Genomic DNA, 10,426 nt, shown 5'->3' with positions numbered 1-10,426 from the left:
AGAAAGTGTATGGCCAAAATACACACTATATGTGTGTGTGCGGCCATGTGTGCGGCCTGGTGTGCTGCCAGCACGTGTGTGCGGCCAGGTGTGCTGCCAGAAACATGGTGTTCTTGGTGTTCTTGGTGAAAGTTGTTACCTTTTGGATGATACTTGAGAGGATTTTGAGTCCTTGCTTTGAAGAAATGTAAGAAATAATCAAGAGACCAAGGATTTCATATATATAGGAGGTGAGTGCGGCTGGAGGTGTGTGCGGTTGGCTGGCCACACACGGCCGCACACACCTAACTTGGTGTGTTTGGCCCGTTTTTCCTATGCTACACTCTATCTATCCCATCCTCCGACACGTATCTCAATTATACTAAGCTTTAAGCACTCATTTAGACTAAAAAACCTCATTATATAATAGCATAACGAAGCTAATCTTTAATAACAATGAAGAATGAAAGTTAGAAATTTCGGGTTGTCACACAATCATTCGTATATCGACCCTGAAAAAATTTCAGAAACTGTTGTTGTCGAGTGTACAAATCCACATTGCAAAAAATTTGAATTTCATACGGTTATAAAGTAAACACATATTTATTTATATTAATTTTTTCAATTTGTCAACAAAATTAACAATGACCTATTTTTTTTTATTTTAGGTATATAATTCCAATCAACGTACAAGATTGTACTGGCACCATTGGATTGACTCTTTTTTATAGGGAAGCAAAGAGGCTGTAAAATATAAGTGCATACGAGTTGAAAAAGATACATGAAGCGATATATTATTCATATCTTAAAAACATAAAACATTTACTTTTTTTTAATTTATTAAAATGTAATGACCATAAAAATTCAACAAATTTCAACTTTTCAAAAACAACCCATTTTTTTAATGTTATTACAAAAAGGTTTTCAATACAATTATTATCAGAGTCTTCCCAGAATCACATCATAAAACATAATCATGAGGAGCGGTACGATCACGCCTTTGTCTTGCCACGGTCTCCTAAAGAACCTGAAAAATATTAAACCACATATACCATACATGCATAACATGCCATATCATATACCATACATGCATAACATGCCATATCATATCAGAACACAGAACAACCATGCACTTCGGGTCTACTGTGTGACTGGTCCGCCGCACCGGCCAACAGTCAACCTGGTCCACCCTCCGAGTCTAACCATATACATCGAGTCTGCAGTGTGATTGGTCCGCCCGCACCGGGCCTTCAATCCACCTGGTCCACTCTCTGAGTCTATAGTATGACTGGTCCGCTCGCACGGGGCCTTTAGTCGGCCTGGTCCACTCTCTGAGCCTCGGCACGTCTGGTCCGCTCTCTTGGGGCCTACAGCCTATCTGGACCGCTCGCTGGGCCTTCGGGACAACCGGTCCGCCCTGAGTATCTTGGCCTACAACACAAAGCAGGACCCGCCTCAACCTAACCCCAGTCCAACAACCATGTGCACATAAACATACAATCATATAACAATTCACATCCAATCAAACCGATCTAGCAGATCACATATCATAACATACTCTAAACATAATACCGACCGAACCGGTCACTAGCATAGCATCATCCTATAAACCAGGTGTCACACCCCAAAACCATGTCAAATGGTAGTTTTAATCCCCCCAAATGGCCTTATACTTCATTATAAATTACTAGGATTAAGATAAGGGCCTTAAACTTCAATAAAATCAAGGTATAGGAGTTCACGGCCGTGAACTCCCATAGGGGGTGGTTCATGGGCCGTAAACTCCCATTTGGTCCCTTTAAATGACTTAAACCCATTCATACCTTTTGGATTTGGACTTAGCAAAATTCCACGATCAAGATAAAGCCTTTAAACATCCTAGAACCCCCTCACCATGAGTTTACGGTCGTAAAATCATGGGGAGTTGTCCCAGGGCCATAAACACTACATATAGAGTTTACTCTTGGAGAGTAAACTCCATTCCTAAGCCATTCACACCCTTAAATGTTACCCGGGACACCCCAAACACTTAACCAAAGTGTTTTCCGCTCCCTAGAGTGCGTATACTTGTTTAATTAGTATTAAATGTACTAATTGTATGTGAACATATGTTATCATATGTTAAATAGGTCACTAATTGTGTCCAAGTCTTTACCTGACACCGAGCACCCAACCGGCACCTTCGTCGGATCCACTTACACCAGGTGAGTTCATACCCCTGAATGAACCTTTTAAATGTTTCTACATGTTTTATAGGGGGGGGGGAATACAAGTTAAACATGCCAGTTATCATATAAATCACATGTGATTGATAACCCGCATGCACAAGGATTTACCTCACTGTTACCTGTTTTTACCGAGTTTGATACTGTAAATGGTTTTCTAAAATGTTTTTACTTGTTCAAATATTTACTTATATTGTTTTTATCAAATTTCATTTTAAACTGGTTTATGAAAGGTTTCCAAAGAATTTCTAAAGGTTTTCAAACTTATTTTACCAAAGAATATAAATTTGTGATTTTCTTAAGTATAAAGTTTTTCTTCCATGTTTTGATACCCCACTCGTTATATACCACTGCCTTGTTATCCTTTTACTTAGTTGATACTTCTACTTAGTTAAATGCTTATACTTGTTTACACTCTTACTTAGTGATACACTTCTACTTCACTTATACTTGATATCGCTCTACTTCACTTATACTCAATACGCTCCTACTTCACTTGTCGTTTCTACCTCGCGATACGCTTATACTTGTTAGACGCTCCTACTTCACTCGTTAGCTGGTTCTACTTCACTTATTGACACCTCTACTTGAAGAACCACTCCTGCTGGTTAAACACTCACATGTAGTTAGACGTATGCATGTGCTTGTATAGATGCATATAAATAAGGATTGAAAGAATTAGGAAGGCTCGTCTGCTCTATTTCCTTTTCTTCGTTGAGATGTGGTATGGTGGGATCGGATGGCCATCCAAAGGTCATTTGATTCATTAGTTTTATGTTATGTATACGAGTATAGACATATAGGTTTACTCTAGTCAGTTCGGTTATGAGTCTCTACCTCTAGTTCAACACTTATATTGGAAACACACTACCCACTATTTGGGATGCATCTTCGGGACACGGCCTTCTCCGTCGTCTAGTTGGTAACCAGAGTCTCCTGTAGGGAGAGCGGACATTGTGTGTATAGATCTATACGGGATTGACACCCTCGCACCCTGACTGCTAGCTACAGTCCACGGCCTACCAAGCCAAGGGGTGACAAATGTCATATTTTATAGACGCTTGCAGGGCGTCAGGTACTCTAGTGTCGGTTAGTATGGTTACGAGTATCCCATGTTACCTTATAATTCATGGCCTTAAGGTAACGGTATTTCACCAGCAATTTACATTGTATGCTGGAAACCCACTCTCAGAGTCACACTGTTTTTTTAGACCTTGCTAGTTGTATCTTTCATTTGATACTGTCTGCGGTCTGTATTCCCTGTTTTAGACCTTACTAGTTGTATCTTTCATTTGATACTGTCTGGGGTTTGTATCCTCTGTTTTTAGACCTTGCTAGCCGTACCTTTCATTTGGTACCGTCTGGGGTCTGTGCCTCTCTTTGTTAGACTGAGCCAGGCGTGTCGTTTGTTCGATACTCTCCTGGAGTCTATGATTCTTTTTGCCTTAGTCAGCAGTCTTCACTGCTGAGGCATATGTTATTTCCATGATTTCTTTGCTTTCTTTAATAATCAAATTCTGTATTTTGATAATGATAGCGATTAAGGGAAAACTACTTTTTTTACCACATAACTCCGTCCAGTCTTGGTAGAAGACTGCTTTTATTAAAGAAAATATAGGATTTTCTGGAAAAGACACTAATTTACTGGATACTCTAAGACTACCACTTTTATTAAAGTTATTTGGATAAAATGACACTAAATACTTATGAACTCACCAGCATTTGTAAAAATGTTGATACTCGCTTTTTAAATAACTTGTAATCTCAGGTCAGCATTAGACAGGTACATCCCCGGAGCTGTTGATGAAGATAGTTTAGTACCATGCTGCACATATTATCACTTGTATTACTTTGATATATTGTAATGTAAACCATGTAAAGTTATTACTATTAATGCAATGGTTGTTGTACTTTGATTACTATAATGCATGTGATATGATACTTGACATGACGTCATCCACCCCAGAACGTTTCCGCCGTTCTGGTTTTGGGGTGTGACACCAGGATACCGACCTTAACCATGTCTTTAACATATACCATCCTAACTACCAGGATGCAAACAAATCAAAGCAATAACATAACAACAAATACCCGGATCTCAATCCGATAAAGAGCCGACCTTGGTGCCGTAGACCCTGTTGATATAGTGAGTATAACTCACCTCGCAACTGTCGACTGAAAGATAAGACCAAGATGCTCCGACCACTGATACGATCTCCACCACTAGCCAACACCAACACTGAACTCAAACAAAAGCCAACATTTATGAAAAAATGCCCCTGGAAGTCAACTGGTCAACCCTGGGTCAAAGTCAACCTCCTGACTAACTCTACTCGCCGAGTCCTCATGCTCAGAACTTCCCCAATCCACGACTCGACTCGCCGAGTCACCCCAAGACTCGCCGAGTCCCATGACTCTGAGTCCCCTCGCACTCAACTCACCAAGTCCTCCCTTGACTCACTGATTCATGGCTCAAACAGAAGAATTTTGGACCTCACGACCAGACTCGCCGAGTCCAAGAACAGACTCGCCGAGTCCAAGGCTATCTTCAACCTACTCGCCAAGTTGTTCTTCCAACTCGCCGAGTTCCAGTCCATCTTCAAGCAACTCGCCGAGTCACCTTTGTGACTCGCCGAGTGCCTCTAGATCTTAACCCATACAGAAGCCTTCCAAGCCATGCAGATGATCCAAAACGTAGATCTACCCTTCTACAACCCATCCATCACGTAAAGTGGCAAACTTTACGTGAATCCAAAGAGATCTAGGCATTTTACACTCTAGGGCTAGGGTTTGGGACAAGATGGCTTCACCAAACACTCAAGAACAGGGACTTTAATGCACTCTAGACCTTGTCCGTTCCAGATCTGAGGTAGCAACCTCAGATCTAACCTTCAAATTCGAAATACCACAAGCTACACTTCCCACACATTCCAAAATGATGAATCTAGATGAATAACAACCCAAGAAACGAAGTAATACCTCAAAATGAAACCCCAACAGAAGAGAAATTCGAATCTTAGCAAAGACCCTTGCTCCAAGCCTCTTAACTCTCAAAGATCTCCTTCAAAATCTCTTCTCCAAGCTTTAAATGCACTCAAAACCCTCACAATCGCGTCTTAGGGTTTTCTGGACTTCAAGAGAGGGTAAAGAGGCTGGGGAGAGGGTATAATGTCCTTTATATAGGGCTCATCCTCCGAAATTAGGGTTTTCTCTACTCAGCGCCTACTCGCCGAGTCGGCCACTTAACACGCGACCAGAGTCGCGACCCTACTCGGCGAGTCCACCCATGGACTCGTCGAGTTCCCCTTTCATACTTACACATTGAACCCTGAATTTGCACTCCTGAACTTGGGACGTTACATAAAATATATCTTACAGGCCGGAGACAGTGATTGACTATTTCCAATGCAACTTAACGTGTTGAAAAACCGCAAGTTTGGTTTTCTTGTAGATATTACAGAATACAATGTCAACAACTATAATAATATCTACGTAGTTCTCAAAGTTACAGAAGATATGTCCATTGTTTATGAATTGGAAAGTAAAATAGAGCTTATGGTACATAACCTTTTACTGTTCAACATTTATAATTCTTTACTATTTAAATACATAGCGATTAACATATTTCCATTTTATTTTTTAGAGTATTCAATCTGTCTCCTTAAATCAAGTGCATTTAGAATCAGATGATGTTGTACAGTTTATTCAAAAGGTTTTTCAATTCGTTTTATTAACTTTTACTTGTATTTAATTGTTCCAATTAAATACTTATATATATATTTTTAAATTAGGATGTGATCTAACAAACATATGAAAGCTTTACACCCTCAACAGTTGATAAGTCAACCGCAACAAGTCCTAGCAAAATATCAACTTATTTGAAGCGCAACCTCCAAGAAATTTATGATGTTGATTCTGGAGATGATTTAAGTTCAACTAAAGCTAAAAGAAAATCAATCGAAGAGGAAACTCCACTCTTAATTCCAAAAATGGAGAAGTGAGTTGGTATTGGTTATAACACACATTTAATATATTTTGATCACTTGTTTTGGTTTTAAAGATATTTTAATTGCTTGGTATGATTTTTATTTTTGGATATTTAGGATGTCAAATATTATTGGTTTTGAATATTTTTGGATATTTTTATTGTTTTAAAGTGGACAAGTTAGTTGATTTTGGTTTTAACACAAATTTAATATATTTTGAAGTTTATTTGCTTCTAAAGATATTTTGAATTTTTTCGTATTATTTTTAATTCTGAGTATTTATGATGTCAATTATTATTACTTGGTCTATTTACATATTAATGTATTATAAAAAAAAAAAGCATTCGGCCATACAAATTCAGGATATCTACATTACCATTACTAATTGTTATGTTATCTAATTGTAAGTTGCAGGGGCATTTTGTTGTTACATTTCTCGCATAAATTCACATATGAAAATCAAAATGACAACAACAATTATTCCAACACTTTTTACCATTTCAAGCAAATAGATTTGCCTTCATGGGTTTATAAAATTAGTTAGTTTTAGACTAAATTACATCTTTGTTTCCTCAGTTTAGTTGAATTGTTGAAAGATGTCCCAAAAAAATTTGGCTTGCAGTTTTTGTCCTTATTTTATTTTAGTAATTCATAATTTTTTGTCATTAATAATTGTTATCTTATCTATTTGGAAGTTGCAGGGGCATTTTCTGTATAATTGTTGTTTTATGTATATATTTATAAAATTAGTAATATATTTATAAAATACAACTATTTAGTTTATGTATATATTTATAAAATATATACGTCCAAAAACTGGTATCAATCTTTTGACAAATTTAGTGAAAATACAACTCTTTAGTTTATGTATATATTTATAAAATTAGTAAGCTTTATACTAAATTACATTTTTGGTTTCTGAGTTTAGGTGATTTGTCGATTTTGATCCCATGATAATTTGGGTTACAGTTTTTGTCTCATTGTATTTTACTAAGACACAATATTTACAGTGTTCAAGTCTCCCGTGGACCAAAACTGAAAAACATAGCATACAATAACTATCAAAATTTTAATTATTCTTTTTAATAAAGACTTAGATAACTTTTATATGTTCACATTGTTTTTACGTAATTTGTATATTAATGTATTCTGTTAAATACTTTATATTTGAACAAAACACACATACAATTAATTCATACATTTTTCTAATGCTTGCAGCATATTTACTGCCCGAAGTTGAGGGGTGGGGCAGTGAGTGCACCTGCTCCAGTTCTTTTGAGGGTCTCTGATGGTTGTGAGGATGGGGCAGGAGCCCCAACAAGGAGGTATTGCAGCATCAGTTAGGGGAAATCAGGATTCCATTAGGTGCTATTGCGGGTATGTTATCTTTTGTTTTCTTCTTGTTTATTGTTTGAATTTATATTGATTGGGAATTTTGTATTGGTTTGTGATGGATTTTGAGCAATACAAATAATCATATGTGTGCATGCAACCATAATATTAATCTACGTTTTCTCTAATTGAACATACCATGTGAACAACAATGTGACCCTATAATACTGGCATATAATCAAATTTACATAATTAGGGTTATAAAACACACCTTTGATTGTTATATAGCAATTACAATCCAATTCCTTATTGTTGTTGAGACTTTGAGAACAATTGTCACACCTATAATAGCTCACACCCACCACTAGCAATTGAAGAAGATTATGGAGAAGGAGAGAGGAGGCAAAATTTTGGTTGGCTTTCTCTAGGAAGACGTCGCCAAAATTACTAGGGTTATATCCCTTGATATGTGCACATCTATACGTATAATTGTACATCATATCTTAATATTTTTAATTACTTTTATGCCCTTTATATAACAAAAGGTACTTAATTTGTTATGTATTGTGTTGTAAGGGTAAAAGGTATGCTTGGAACAGAAAGGAAGTCGGAAGCTAGGAATTTGAATGACAACTATTAAATGAAGAAAAATGCACTCAACATGTCGTGGTGACTTCCCCACGACGTGGTGTTTTGACTTTCCCGATTGACTTCAAAGTATTGTCGAATACCGGATAACAACGAAGACCACGATGTGATTGCCTTACCATATCGTGGTGATCTGTTTTTCTGGAATCTATAAATACATGCCATTGTTCACTTAATTAAAGACTTCGTTTGGAGGCAATTGTCGATTTTTGAAGGCCAAGTATCAGAATTGAAGCTTGAGAGTGAAGGAGTCTATTATAGCTAAGGCATTAGGAGCATTAAGGCAATACAATTCTAAATTACGTCCTTCTACTTGATTAATCATGTCTATTACTTTGAAATTCATTTTTAACTGTTTGATTGCTGAAATCATGGGCTAAAACCCCATGACTTTCGTTTAGTGTAAGGCTACTCGACTATTTATGGTTTGATCTATGGTATGGATTTAGTTTAATTGGTTCTTTGTTGATTTAGATTATTAAAGAACCTTCTGTGTTTATGATAATCACTTTTTCTGTTTATTGCTGAATTTAATTAAGTTTGTATGATCATCTTTCTTAATTGAATTTGAATCTTATGATCTTGTGAATTGCAAAATTATAGGACTATAGTTTTGAATAAAACATAGGGTTAAATAGAAAAGTGGGTAAATAAACATAGGAGCTAATATATGACGACCAATCATATATTGAATTGAGCTAATAAACAAAATTAATCATTTCGTTATAAGTATAAATTAACTCGAACTGAACACTAGTAAATTTGTTAGTTTATCCGCCTGATCACCGTGTGAATGAGCTTGTTTGCTAAATGATTAAGTTAGTGAACACTAATTTGGTCATCTTAGGAATCGGTAAGCAATGAAACAAAAATCCATTGCACTTCCATAATTCAACCATAATAGCAAGTAAATTTGAAACTAAACGAAAGTCTCTCAATTATCTTGGTTTAATTCGTCTTTTGTGTTTCTTGCTTTAGTTTGAAATTTGTTTTAAAAATTGATAGTTAGTTAGTTTGGTAAATTAAGTTTGTAGTCTTGCAAAACTAGAGAAAAACTTTTTTCTATATTTATTAGTAGTTTAGTTAGTAGTAGGTAAGAATTAGCTAATAATATTGTTCCTTGTGTTCGATACATGTCTATTATTCTATACAATCTATGACAAGGTATACTGCCTTAGAAAATAATTAGTCACGTTAGTAGGATTAACTAATGCATATTATTTTACGCATCAAGCTTTTGGCGTCGTTGCCGGAAAATTGTTCATATTTAGTTATTTTGAATATGCTATTTTATTAGGATTTTTATGTTTATTTGCTTTTAAATTTTGTTTTAGTTTTTTTTTTTTGACTCACCATGTCGTGGTCATTAACACCACATTGTGGTGCTGTAACAGGTAATTTTCAGTTTTTTGTTTTTGTTCTTTCTATGCTTTCAATTTGTTTTTATTGCAGTAGTTTATGACCCATGGATCAAATACACATTTGATTCCACTACTTGAAGACCCGACGTCAGCTTTTCGTAAAAACACAGATAAAATCGTAGGAGAATTTGCAACACTAAATAAATCACCTTTTTAATAATCTCAAATCGGTTTTTAGTAAGAAGAAGAGAAACCACGCGGGAGAATCCATCAAAACCCTGAAAGACGGAAGCATTGAGAACAATCCAACGAAAGAGGACGTTAAATACGAAACAGACAAAGAAGAAAGCGAAATTGAATCAGACAAAGAAAGCGAACCCGATAACATCATGGCAGGCATTTCCGACATTTCCATGGAGGCATACAATAAAAGAATTTGTGACGACGTCAGACCGGATCTTATGCAACCTGCCATTCCAGCCACTGCCACATTTGAATTCAAGGGGGCATATCATTGTTGCGCTAAAAGAGATCCCATTCACCAGAAAAGATCATGAAGATGCCTACAAACATCTTGATGAAGTCAGTGACATTGACGATTACTTCAACATCCCAAATGTTCCACGCGAAACGGTGTTATTGAGAATGCTTCCGGTCACTTTCAAGGGAGCTGCCAATGATTGGTTGAAGGCACTTCCACCCGACGCAATCACAACATGGGCAAAAATGTGTGAGGAATTCTTGGAACAATTTTGCCCACCTATCTAACAAATCACTAGCCATAGCAACATCCTACAACCAGGATACCGACCTAACCGGTCACTAACATAACATAATCCTATATACCAGGATACCAACCTACCGGGACACTAAGCATATCACCATCCTAACTACC

Source organism: Lactuca serriola, chromosome 8, assembly GCF_051521515.1.
Source record: "Lactuca serriola cultivar US96UC23 chromosome 8, Lser_US96UC23_V15, whole genome shotgun sequence".
In the NCBI taxonomy this organism is placed as follows: domain Eukaryota; kingdom Viridiplantae; phylum Streptophyta; class Magnoliopsida; order Asterales; family Asteraceae; genus Lactuca; species Lactuca serriola.
The sequence above is the reverse complement of the archived record's forward strand: the minus strand, read 5'-3'. Positions refer to the sequence as shown.